The following is a 14,011-nucleotide window of genomic DNA, read 5'->3' as shown; positions in this document are numbered from 1 at the left end:
TTTAACGTCTAGCAATCGAGAAGCATCCAGCCGCCCGCCCCGCGCGCGCCGCGAGAATGCAAATCAGGCGGCTCGCTGCAGGCGGCAGCTGGAACTCTGGGCCGGCGCCCGCTCCCCGGGGACCGGAGCAAAAGCGACCCCCGGGCCTCCGAACAGGAGCCCCCGACAAAACTTCCTGTCGCAGCGCTCCTTGCTGGTGGCCAAAGAAGGCCGAGATCCTTAGACCCAAACGCAACGGGACAGCCCGACACAGCCGGCGCCGCGGGCCCGATGGCGCTGCCCCTAATAAAGATGGCGGCCAGGGGGCGGAGCCGCTCTCACCCAGCCCCGCCCTCCACGCCCCGCCGCGGCTTGACGCATTGCAGGTGCCGCGTAGCCAATCAGGGCGCCCGGCTCCTTCCGGCCAACCATTGCAGGGTCGCGCGGGCCAATCACAGCGCTCCCGGCCGGGGCTGAACGAGGAAAGGAGCCTCGGCAGCGCCAACTAAGCAACCGGCTACCGCAAGCGGTGGGGACGCTGTGTGCGGCCGACGCCGTCGTGTGCTCCTCCGCCGGGAGATATAGTGCCCCGGCCCCGCCCCGCCCGCGCGCGCTTGAAAGGCTGCAGCGCTGGGCGGCCCGCGGCGTCCTGCTCTGGTGCACACGGGGCTGGGCGTGGACACGATGCCCGCTTTCTCCGCGGGGATCTTCGGCCCTGCTGTGGTCCCCCCCACCCCAGCCCCCCTCCTCCGACCCGGCCCAGGGCGGCCGCTGCTCCGGCACCTTTTGTCAAAATTGCTGCGGGCAGGGAAAGGAAACGGCCCCTGATCTCGCAGCCCCACCCCGGCCGGCCTCGGAGCTGACCCCAGCCGTGCTGGCGAGCGGGCCTGCAGCTGCAGTCCCCTGGGCAGCGGTGTCGGGAGAGCCCGGCTCCAGCTCCCTCGTGGGCGGGCCCCGGACCTCCCGCGGACCCTAGGCCAGGCTGACCCCTGGAAAGCCCCTGGCTGCAGCAGGATGATAACGCCCCTTAGGCGGGCCAGTGCTGGTAGCGTGGTCGGGAGGTGCATGGACTCGCCTCCCATCCACAGCCGCTTCATTGGCATCTAAGCCCTTGTTTGTTTTTGTTTGGGGGCGCATCCTGCGATGCTCAGGGCTGACTCCTGGCTCTGCGCTCGGGGATCGCTCCTGGCGGTGCTGGGGGGACCCTGTGGGATGCCAGGGATCGAGCCCAGGTGGGCTGTGTATAAGGCAAACGCCCTACCTGCTGTATACTAAGCACTCAGGCCCCAGGCCCTTGGTTTTCACACACACACACACACTCCAGTGACACCCCATCTTTCTAGAGTTGACCTTAGGGCCGTGACATGGCGGTGGGGACGGGCGGGATGGACGAAGTGAGGGATTCTTTTGCAGCTGAGAAGGCAGTAGAGGGGAAACAGCCCTTGGTGGTTCTCAGAAGTCTAGCTCTCTGAGGGAGGGAAGTGAAGACTTGGGGATTTCTGAGTACTGTCCTGGTTCCCCATGACTCAGGCACCGCAGGACTTGGGGGAGCTAGTGAATTCTGTGCTTGAGCCATTCTGAGTTCTCCTTGTTTCTTAGATGGTGCGGAATGGTTTTCCCGGAGGTTCCACAAACACCCGTGGGCTCAGCACCGGACTAGGGGAAGGTGGACCTTGGATCTGAGGCCACCGATGGCTTGCTGCTGCTTCCTAGGCGGGCTGGAAGTCTTGTTCAAATAGAATAGCTGAGGCTTTCTTTCTCTAGGTAGGAGCGAGCCGTCCCCGAAGGTGTCTGCCAAGTATGCAAACACACGAAACCCTAAATGAGCATCTGGCCCTAAAAACCTCTGCCCCAGGAAGCAATCCACCATTTCCTTTGTGGTGCATGTGGTCTCGGAAGTACGAGCCCTGACTTTTTTTTTTTTTTTTTTTTTTTTTAATCAAGGCAGATGGAGATGTGAGAAGAGAGATCAGACTGTACCACTGGCCAATTGGGAATTCTTGGGTAAGTCCCTTTGCTCATGGGAACTTGGTTTTCAGAGGATCGGTAACAGGATTTCCGGAGTTAACTTCCAGCGCTGATACTCGATTCTGCTGTGCACATATCAGACCAGAACTCAATTGTATCGTGATATTTAGGTGTACCTGCTTCTGCTCACAATGCCAAGGCCTCTTTAGTCATTTTTACACTGATTTTTCACATTTAATCTCCTAAATATATCCTGAAGGAGAGACCCCCTTTACAAAGAAGGTGGATTTTGCTAGAAAGGCTGTTGCCGGTTTCTCTAAATGTGCAGCAATAGATTTTGGGGAGGAGAGGTGGAAAACACACCCAGCCATGCCCGGGGACCAATCTTATTCCTAGGAGGTATCCCTGGTGGGGCTTGAAGGGACGATGTGGTGCCAGGGATCAAACCGTGGCTCTCACAGGCAAACCATTCACCACGCTCGCCCTCTGAGCATCCTTGCGGGGGTTTACTGGAACAGGAGTCAGAGGGCCCCGACACTTCTCTGCCGGCTGGGAAGGGAGCTCAGCAGTAGAGCATCCTTCTGGCTCAGGTGGGCCCCTGGCTTAATCCCCAGCCCTGCAAACATCAGTAAACAAATAAATGAAAACTGTGGATGCGTTACTTCAGTTCTAAACCTATTGCTCTTTGGTGGGCAATAACTTAGCTTAATTGTGAGCTCTGGTAGGATAGGTTTATCCGATTCATCCTGCTTTTAATTTTTTATTCCACCCCCCGCACCCCAGCTCCTTCTTATTGTTGTTGTTGCTGCAATGACGGGGGGTTGCACAGGTGTTTGATTGTTGCTTGCTGGGTTGCTGGCTGCCACACATACACTCTTACCTGACTGCTGCAGGCTGGAGATTGTTACAGTCTTTGGTCTGGTGCTAAGGGGTCCCCAGTAGAGCTTCTGGGACCCCACTCAGATGTGTGGGTAGTGCCAGGAGATCCAACTGGAGACCTCAAACTTGCAAGGTAGGCATTTTGCCTCCAAGCAATCCCAGACCCCTGGTGCGTCTCTGTTTAGTGAGTTCCGTACTGCCGTGAGGAGCTCAATGAAGAAGGGGGCCAGGGAGAGAGCTGGGGAGCTGGAGCACAGTCAGACTTGCACAGAACCCCAGTTATATCACCAGCCTGCTACCTGCTGAGCACGACTGGGTGTGACCCTGGGGGTTCTCAGCACTACTGGGGACTCCCCGCCCCCAAAAAAATGTGTTGAAGGAAGAGATGAACAATTATTAAGACCGTAAAGACCGTAGTAGCAGGGGCTGGGGCAATAGCACAACAGGTAGGGCATTTGCCTTGCACGCGGCCGACCCAGGTTCAATTCCCAGCATCCCATATGGTCCCCTGAGCACCGCCAGGGGTGATTCCTGAGTGCAGAGCCAGGAGAAATCCCTGTGCATAGCCGGATATGACCCCCCACCCCCAAAAAAAGACCATAGTAGTAGCTCCTGGCTATGGAAGAGTGTTTTTGAGTCCCAAGAGAAGTGATCAAACAGCACTTCCTGAGGCTGCATGTAGAAGATTGCGTTTCCGCTTCCATCATCACACTTTCTCTCCATTTGACTTATCCTTTTCACTTTTTATTTTTAAGTAACAAAATGTCATCATTATGGGACATTAATATCTTCTTAAATATCAGGGCTTATCCAAGTCTTCCTTTGTATCTGTTACATTCTTTGAAGAATACAAAGATTTGGAAGAAAATGATTTTTTTTTTTTCAAAATCTGACTCACTCAAAATTGCTCACTTTCTCCTCCTATTGTTGCTTTTCTGGTCTTTGTAAAGAGATAATGTCCTTTCACCAGCTTTTGAGCTCTTGCGGTAATTTCTGGGAATAAATGTCAGGTTTGATCAGTCAGTTTGAGTGGGCATGGCCCTGTCTGTTCTGCTTTGACAGAATAGCACGCAACAAAGTAGGGATTCTGTAGTGATCTTAACTTTCGCTGCTTACAAAATGATGTAAGTCTGGAGAGATGCAAGTTGCCGCAGCCCTAAACTCTATTTATACCCTCTTGGGAATTCTGCACACATCCCTTACAGAATTCACAGGTATCATACAACTTGAAACCCGGGAGGACCCAGAGGAAGTCCATCTTGTGTCACCACCCCCCCAGCCCCCCACACACACATTCTTTTCCATTTTACAGAAGAAAGCCTGTCTGGGGAGACAGCCCAAAGGGGTACTGAGCAGGCTCTGCCTTTGGGGCTTCCAGCCTCGGATTCCCTGACCCGCCTGGGGACCCAGCACCCACCCCTAGTACTGCAGGGGTGACCCCAAACAAAGCAAACTTCCAAGAAGTGACTAGTGGGAGAAGACAGGTTCAGTCCCGTCCATGATTAGACTCCTCTTCGACCTTTGAAAACATTGAAACCAAAGTCTAACCCTGGGAAGGCGAGGAGAGGGATGTTATCATCTCCCAGGCCTCCAGTGACTGGAAAATCTTGAGATGACTTACTTTGGACTTTGTTATTCCACTTAGGGATCGGCTGTCCTGAATTGTTCCCCAAGGGAGGCCTTATCTATACAGCTTGTTTAAGACTCTTTGACCTTCAGTTAAATTGCTGACAATTCCCAAAGGTTACGCCTTATCTTCGTTCCTTTACCTGCCTGGTCTTGAAGCTAGCAGTTCCTTCCTTTCTTACGCCCAAAGGTGCTCCGAGAAGCCACCTTTTGGAGAAGGGTAACAAATGACAAAGAAGGCATCTGTATAATTATAACTAAAAGCATTCCAAAGTATTGCCAGGGGTTGCAAAAGTGCTATTACAAAATAATTATGGAGGACTGGAGAGATAGCATGGCAGGTAAGGCACTTAACTTGCACAACCGGGGTTCAACCTGGGTTCAATTCCTGGCACCACATATGGTCCCCCTGCACCGTGCCAGGATTGACCCCTGAGCACAGAGCCAGGAGTGAGGCCTGAGCACATCCAGGTGTGGCCCCCAAACCCCAAAAATAAAGGGGAGGGGAAAAAAGTCTGGTTCTAGCTTCATTTCTCGCTATGCCGCTTTGGGGCTGCTTCTTCACAAAAGTTTCTCTTCCAATGGTTAAAGCAGTTAATGACTGGACACATCTAGAACGTGGTGCTGTTTCAGAGAAAGGGAGACTTACTCCCTGCCTCAGAACATTAGTCGTTCACTCAGCTGACGGCCTACCAAGAGTTCACCAGCACGATGAAGTTCGAAGGGCAGATTCCCAGCCTGGGAACTGGGCAGGCCGAAACGCAGGCGGAAGGCCCAGCTCAAACCTCTCCGTGCTTCCAGTCCCAGAGTCCCAGGTACGAAGCATGGGAGAGCTGTCTTACATTCTCCCCCGTGGTTCCAGACCTTCCTGCAAATGCAAAATAGGAAAAAAAAATGCCCCTGTACAGTCGGTTTCATTGGCCGTGTAAAAGCCAGTGTGTGCACTGTGCCGCTGTTTGGTTTTAGGGTCCTTTCCTGGATTTCCGACTGTGGGCTAGACAGGTGCAGCGGGGAAGAGCTGTGTCAGGGAAGGGCTAGAGTGGTGAAACATGAAACTAGAAAGCCGGTCTCTGAGTCACAGGTCTCGGAGCCGCTCTAGAAGAGGGTGATAATTCAGCAGCATTCCGCAGGGGTGGAGGAGGCCCTGAGCTTGCCGAGGGCTTGGGGTCCGGGCTGCTGGGGGCACTGACCCCTCTGGGAACCTCCCCGATGCTGAGTTGTTGCATGGCTGCCTCAGTTTCCCAGACAGGCTCTCAATTGATACTTGGGGGTGGGGGGAGTTAGGGTTGTCACACCTGGCAATGCTCAGGGGTTACTCCTGGCTGTGCACCTGGCGGTGCTAGGGACACATCATAGGAGGCTAGGGGTCGAACATGGGCCAGCTTCCTGCAAGGCAAACGCCCTACCCATTGTACTATCACTCTGGCCCCTCAACTGATTTCTGACCCTACCTTTAAGTATGGGCTGGAGCCATAGCACAGCAGGGAGGGTGTTTGCCTTGCACGCGGCCGACCCAGGTTCGATTCCTCCATCCCTCTCGGAGAACCCAGCAAGCTACTGAGAGGATCCCGCCCACACTGCAGAACCTGGCAAGCTCCCCGTGGCGTATTCGATATGCCAGACACAGTAGCAACACGTCTCACAATGGAGGCGTTCCTGGTGCCCGCTCAAGCAAATCGATGAACAATGGGATGACAGTGCTGCCTTTAAGTATATTTATCTAACTGGAAATCATTAAGATTTTAAGAAGCCACATCTCATATATTTGTCTAAGGTTTATTGTTTGCAAAAGAACTCGCCACTTAATTTTTCTCAGGTAGTACACAGGCCCTTGAGGTATGCTGCTATTCAATCCACTGATGAGAGAGTTGAGTGACAAATAGCCAAGGCAGCCATTGAAATCAGCAAGTGTTCTATAGTATTGGCCTCTTCTTGGGAAGTAACCATTTTCTTTTCTGTTCTGTTCTTTTCTTTTTCCAATTTTTTTTTTTGGGGGGGTCAGATCTGGTGATGCTCGGGGTTACTCTTGGCTCTGTACTCAGGAATTACTCCTGGCGGTGCTCAGGGGCCATGTGGAATGCAGGGGATCGAACCTGGCCTGGCCACGTTCAAGGCAAATGCCTTTCCCACCTGCTGTCTGATTGTTTTGGTCCCAGTAACTATTTTTTCTTTTCCCAAACAATAAGAATAGAAAAACAGAACATGCCTTAGAACAAGACAAAACTGTCTGCTTACTCTCTTGTTTACAGGGAAGCCGTTGGGAAAGGAGGGGACACACCAATGCGAAGTTGTAGGTCTTGAAAATTCTCCTAAAGGCACATCTGTAACCGAGGGACCCAGTCATCCTGTTGTGATCCGGAGAGCTGGTTTATTAGCTAATGACTCAGAGTCTCTACTTAGAATAAATAGAACTGAAGAAGCATCTTCCCTGGTCTGAGAGACAGTCCCAATTTTTCTATCCCAGTGCAGCTTCCCTTTGGCTATGTTTGCTCCATTCCAGGAAGTAGGAAATGGGTCCAGTTCAGTGAAAAGAGGGGAGAGGATTGCTGAAGGGCCATCAGCCCAGGTCTCTGCTCTGACCCTCGGGAGGATACACAGGTGAGGACTAAAGGAAAAGCCTGCGCAGCCTCGCACATCCCTGAGGAGGGGACGCTAGCCTCCAAATCTAGGGAGGCTGGCTTCCAGGAGGCAGTTCAGCTTTAAAAGCCAAGAATTTCATTTTCTTCCCTCTCCTTTAGAAAATCCATACCTGGTATCTTCCCTGGCCCCAGGACCCAACCCACCTCCACATTGGTTGACTAAATAATCCGTATGCACCGAGTCAGGTGCTAGGCTGAGTTCCAAGTAGAGGATGGTGGCCTCTGCTCCTGTGTGGCTGAGAAACAAAATATGTGCTGAGGCCTCTGGAGGTAGAAACGGAGGAGAGAGAGAGAGAGAGGCAGGAGTGCAGGAGACAGGAAGTTGGTTGGAAACCAGGAGGGTCCGTCAAGTTCGAGTTGAAAACAGGCGTTGCCACGCTGACCCAGCATATCCCACTGGTGGTTCACACTGCGCTGTGGCTTTCTGTATGGACACAAAGTGTGGCGTGTTAAACAAGGCCTGGAGGAGCCGCAAGAATTGAGAGGCCCATTTGTGGGATATAAAGTAACAGAATGGAAGACTAACACCCAAGAACAGTAGAGATAGGCACCAGGAGGAGTACCCCACAGCTTGGAAGCTGACCTCATGTGCTAGGTGAAGAAGCAGCTCTGATAGAGAAGGGATCACCAAGCAAAGGGTGCTAGGCGGGCCCACTAGGGATGGGAGATACGGGCTGAAAATAGACGATAGACCGAACATGATGCCTGCTTAATACCTCTGTAGCAACCCACAACACCCAAAAAGGGAGAGAGAGAACAAATGGGAATGCCCTGCCACAGAGGCAGGGTGGGGTGAAGGGGGCAGGGTGGGGGTGGTGGGAGGGATGCTGGGACCATTGGTGGTGGAAAATGGGCACTGGTGGAGGGATGGGTACTCGATCATTGTATGACTGAAACGTAAGCATGAAAACCTGTAAGTCTGTAACTTTCTCTCGCCATGGTTCACTAATAAAATTTAAAAAAAAAAAAAGAATTGAGAGGCGGTGAGAGGGCAGGTAGGCATCAGAACCGCGCAAGGCAGGAGGCTCAGCGTGTCCCCTGGGACAGGTGCCATCTGCCCGAAGCAGAAACTATGTATTTGTACAAGACTGAAAGTAGCAACTGAAAAGCAGAACAAACTCTTGACACCTTAGGGTGCTGGCCGCAGGAGCAGCGTTGCCTCTCTGCCAGCCACCGGGAAGCCACAGAGGCTTCTCAGTAGGGAAATGACGTTCTTGAAACATGGTGGCTGTGTGCTGGATGCATCAGAAGGGGACACACTCATCGGGATGAACAAAAAGTCATGGCGGTCATATTAAAATCATTGGGATTTGGGAGCCTGAGCGATAGTACAGCGGGTAGGGCATTTGCCTTGCACGTGACTGACCCGGGTTTGATCCCCGGTATCCCATAGGGTCCCCCAAGTACCGCCAGGAGTAATTCCTGTGTGCAGAGCCAGGAGTAGACCTTGAGTGTCGCCCTGTGTGACCTCAAACAAAAAAATAATTAAAATTGTTGGGACTTTTTAGCTACCTGGATCAGGCAAACAGGATGTATTGCATACTGATGAAAAATCCCTAGTCTGGTGCTGTCCTGGGGGTGTTTTGAATGAAGGGAATGCTCTGTGCTGGAGGTTACGAGTCCTTCTGGGCTATTGAATGCTCCAGTTCAAGAGCTGGAGAGGTAGGACAAGCAAGTCAGACACTTGCCTTGCAGATGGCTGACACAGGTTCAATCCCCGGCACCACATATAATCCCTCACCGGAAATCCCTGAGCACAGAGCCAGGAGTAAGCCCTGAGAACTTCTGTGTGTGCCCCTCCCCCCCCAAAAAAAAAGAGAATATTAAAAAATAGTGCTTTGGGGCTGTAGTGATAGTACAGCAGGTAGGGCATTTGCCTCGCATGTAGCCGACCTGGGTTTGATCCCCAGCATCCCATATGGTCCCCCAAGCACCACCAGGAGTAATTCCTGAGTGCAGAGCCAGGAGTAACCCCTGAGCATTGCTGGGTGTGACCCAAAAAGAAAAAAAAAAAGAAGAAAGAAATGGTACTTGAATTTTGCCATTGAGACTCAATTATTTTTTTTTCTTTTTGGGTTACACCTGGTGATGCACAGGGGTTACTCCTGGCTCTGCACTCAGGAATTACCCCTGGTGGTGCTGAGGGGACCATAGGAGATGCTGGGAATCGAACCTGGGTCGGCCGCGTGCAAGGCAAATGCCCTACCTGCTATGCTATTACTCCAGCCCCTCCTTCTGATCTTATATTCATTCCCATCTACTCCTAATTTTCATTAATTTTGATTTAAATAGTCAAATTTGAGGGTCAGAGAGACAGTCCAGGGGGTAAGATGCTTGTCTTTCATGCAGCTAATCCTGATTCGGTCTGATGCACTGTGTATGCGCCACCCTACCTCCAGCATGGCCAGGGGCCTTTCCTGAGCACAGAGCCAGGAGTACTCCCTGCGCACCTCTGAGAATGACCCATAGTCTCCCTACCCCAACCCCAAGATAAGAAGATATGGCTTGTAGCTAGTAATGCATTGGCTAGCACAGATCCAGCAGGCAGGCCAGAAGCTATTCATTGTGATTCAAAGCCAACCCTCACCAAGCTAGATTCTTAGCTTTGTTAAAATTGGTGAGGCCCATTGGTCGGTATCCAAAATCAGCACTGATTTATCTGGTTTATCACTGTGCCCTGACATTTTTTGCACCGCAAGGACTTAGTGAAAGCCCCAAATGTGTGTCATCGCTGATTCTTCTCTTTAGACACACTGAGTAACCCTAAAACCTGTCATTCCAGCTCTCCACCGTTGCCACCTGCCCCTTCACTGAACATCTGTTCAACCATTCATGAGCTGCTAACACCAACGGGTCATTGGGTGAGTCTCGGTATTGCTCTCTGGTTTGCCCCTTAGCCCAGTGCGTGTAGCACTGCAGCACTGTCGCACTGTCATCCCGTTGGTCATCGGTTTGCTCGAGCAGGCACCAGTAACGTCTCCATGGTGAGACTTGTTGTTATTGTTTTTGGCATATCGAATACACCACGGGTAGCTTGCCAGGCTCTGCTGTGTGGGCGGGATACTCTCGGTAACTTGCCGGGCTCTCCGAGAGGGGCGGAGGAATCGAGCCCAGGTCGGCTGCATGCAAGGCAAACGCCCTACCCACTGTGCTATGGCTCCAGTCCCCAGTGCATGTAATGGAAGTGAAAAGTCACTGGTTATCCTTTGCATGTTGGTTAGAGTAATTTTTGCACTTGACTTTTGAGGTAAGTGATACCTTAATATTATCCCAAGGGCTGAAGAATTAATACAGCGGGTAGGGTACTTGCCTTATGCACAGACAACCCTGATTTGATCTCTGGCACCGTATAGAGTCCCTTGAGCCCCACCAGGAGTGATTCCTGAGCACAGAGCCAGAAGTACGTCTTGAGCACTGCCAGGTGTGGCCCAAAAAAACAAAAACAAAAACTTTCAAATGATAACTTTTAAAGAACCCCTTGCTCAATCGTTAATCGCGTTAAACTAAATCAGCTCGAATTTAGTGTCGACGGTGATGATTTTACCCCACTGGATCGTTTTGGGCCTGATGATTCACATGCTTGCAAGGTCCCCAAGTCTGTCTAACCCTCGGTGACTTCAGAGCTCAGTGGATTGAAGCAGAAAGTAAGGCCCGTCATGTGTCCAGTTTCACGAATGACCCTGATTTTGCTCTGTTTTCTCTCCCTGACCCTGGCTTGCTGTGTTGCATATTCATGCCCTTGATCACAGGGCAGACCAGGCCAGAGAGGGAAGAGTGCAAATCCATCACCACAGCTACTAGGAAAACAAGCGCAAGCAAGCCTGGGAGTGGAAGGCAGGTGGCATGCTCCACAAAGGGAAGTGGTTTTGCAAAGGCATCGGGGCACACATGTGGCAGGAGCGGAGCCGTTTGGGAACGTCGAGTGGCAGACAGTTAACTGTACCCATAGACGCTGTCGGCTGAAACATGCAGCCGGGTGTTCAGTCTAGCTCCGAGTCACGTCAAATTATAGATGCTCTCAAGAAACCGAGGAAGGGATGAGACCAGCCCCAAGGGAAAATACAGTCCATAGAACTGGCATGTGAGGGTGCGGAGAGGTGGGTGGGGGAGCAGATGGGACTTGGGATAACGTGAAAGGAGCCTGGCACTCTGGTGATGGGCATGGTGGGTACGGTAATATTGGTACCACGGCAGAGGAAATCTGGATGCTAAACAGACGCACCGTGTCCAAATGGGCCGTGCTTTACTTACGTTCACAGGGTAATGTTTTCAAGTTTAAATGCAATAGAATTCCCCCTCTATTTGTATTTGTTTATATTTTTTGTTTTTTATTGTTTTATTTGTTTTTGGGGGGGGGGCGGTTATACCCGGTGGTGCTCAGAGGTTCCTCCCGGCTCTGCATTCAGGAATCACTCCTGGTGGTGCTTGGGGGACCATATGGGATGCTGAGGATTTGAACCCTGGCCAGCCACATGCAAGGCAAATGCCCTCCCTGCTGTGCTATCACCCCGGCCCCTTATTTATGTATTTTGGTTTGGGATCATACCTGGCAGTGCTTGGGGGGGCTACTCCAGGCTTGGTGCTCAGTGGTCACTCGCTCCCAGTGATGCTTGAGGGACCTGGTGGTGCCTGGGGATCAAACCCTGGGCTCCTCCATGCAGAGCCTGTACCCCAGACCTTAGGGCTCTCTCCCAGATCTCTGTGGGGTGTCCCTAGCAGAGGTCAGAGGCCCAGGAGCCGCTGGATCAGACGATACAATCTAAGACCCAAGGATGTGGTGCTACTTGGGGCCCGAGGTGTCAGGGGGACTACCAGGGCCGTCCCAGTGTTCAGAGGGACACCCCAGGATGACACCTGCAGTGCTGGGGGGAGTAGACGGGGATGCCTGGGATTGAGTCGGGGGCCCCAATCCCTGTGCTGTCGCCTGAGCTCTCTCCCACTATTCTTCACCTGTGAGTTATTGGAAGAAGATAATAGTAAAAACTAAAAAGGAAAAAGAAAAAAGATAATCACTGTCACTGTCATCCCGTTGCTCATCGATTTGCTCCAGTGGGCACCAGTAACGTCTCCATTGTGAGACTTGTTGTTACTGTTTTTGGCATATCGAATACGCCACGGCTAGCTTGCCAGGCTCTGCCGTGCGGGTGAGATACCTTCAGTAGCTTGCTGGGCTCTCCGAGAGGGGCAGAGAAATGGAACCCAGATCGGCCGCATGCAAGGCAAACGCCCTACCCGCTATGCTATTGCTCCAGCCCCGAAAAGATAATAGTAAAATTATTTATTTATTTATTTAAAGGTTTGACTCACTCCCCGAGGTGCTCAGGGCTAACTCTTGGCTCTGCACTCAGGGAACACTCCTGGCAGGATTCAGGAGACCCAGATGGGATGCCTGGGATGGAATTCTGGTCAGCTGTGTGCAAAGTAGGTGTCCTATCCATAGCGCCTCCCCATCTCCAGCCCCATAATAGCAAACCATGTAAATGAAAATATAATGAAGTGGGTTTTTTTTTTCTTTTTGGGTCACACCCAGCAATGCTCAGAGGTTACTCCTGGCTCTACACTCAGGAATTACTACTGGTGCTGCTTGGGGGACCATTTGGAACACCGGGGATGGAACCCAGGTTGGCCACGTGCAAGGCAAACACCCTACCCGCTGTGCTATCACTCTGACCCCCTAGTGAAGTATTTTGTTAGCAGACAACGATAGTAGAACTTTCTAGTTTGGTGGTCACACCCAGCAGTGCTCAGAGCTTACTCCTGGCTCTGTGCTCAGTGATCACTCCTGGCAGGGCTCAGGGGGTCAACCATCTATGGTGTCAGGAAGTGAATCCATGACATCTAGGTACATGGCATTTACCCCTATGCTGTCTTTTTGGCCTGGATAGAAGAGCATTATACCAATCCTGCAGAGTTTATTGATGAAATGAAAATATACATAGAAACGAAAAAAAAATCCATGTTGGCTATTGGAGCTGGTTCGTGAGAAAGAATACAGGGAGCAGGAACCATCACTGCAATTAGACTCTGGGACAGAGAAGGCGGGTGGGACGGGAGAGTGGCTCAAGGTATGGCTTCTTGCTCATGAGAGTTCAGGAAAGGAGCTCCAGCCTGGTGTTACATATTACTTGCTAGTCCTTGAGCTAGGGACTAGGGGACCATGCTTGACCTGGGGAAGGCCTGGTGTGATCTCTGGCAGTACATGGAGCACCACCTGGAGTGACCCCGAAACACAAAGCCCCTAAATCAAAAATCAAATTATGGGGGCTGGAGAGATAGCACAGCGGGTAGGGCGTTTGCCTTGCACGCGGCCGACCCGGGTTCAAATCCCAGCATCCCATATGGTCCCCTGAGCACGGCCAGGGGTAATTCCTGAGTGCAGAGCCAGGAGTAACCCCTGTGCATCGCCAGGTGTGACCCAAAAAGCAAAAAAAAAAAAATCAAATTATGTCAAATGAAAGAGAAGAGAAAATTGTCTAAGTAGCAAATTCATTTGACTATAGCTATATGCAGCAAATGCATGTTTGACGGGTTATTTTGTAATAGCCCTGAATACACACACACACACACACACACACACACACACACACACACACACAACATTGTCTCCCCAAACATGATTTCATTTTTTCCAGGAAGGTAACGAGATACCTGTCTGTGTGCCGTAGAGAGTCACAGAGCCTAGAAGAAGGTGGGGTACAGTAAGTAACTCGATACTTGTTCTGAGGCTGATTCATATATATACGTTTATTGTTGGTTTTTGTTGTCCTTTGGTTTTGGGGTCAGACCTGGCATTTCTCAATGCTGGGAGACTATCCCAGCTCTGTGCTCAGCATTCATTCCTGGCAGTGCTCATGGGATCATTTGTGGTAGTTCTCATATGCGGTCCCAAGGCTCAAACCTGGATCTCTGGCATGCAATGT

This window comes from Sorex araneus, chromosome 3, assembly GCF_027595985.1.
Source record: "Sorex araneus isolate mSorAra2 chromosome 3, mSorAra2.pri, whole genome shotgun sequence".
Lineage (NCBI taxonomy): Eukaryota > Metazoa > Chordata > Mammalia > Eulipotyphla > Soricidae > Sorex > Sorex araneus.
This window is presented reverse-complemented; position numbering follows the sequence as displayed.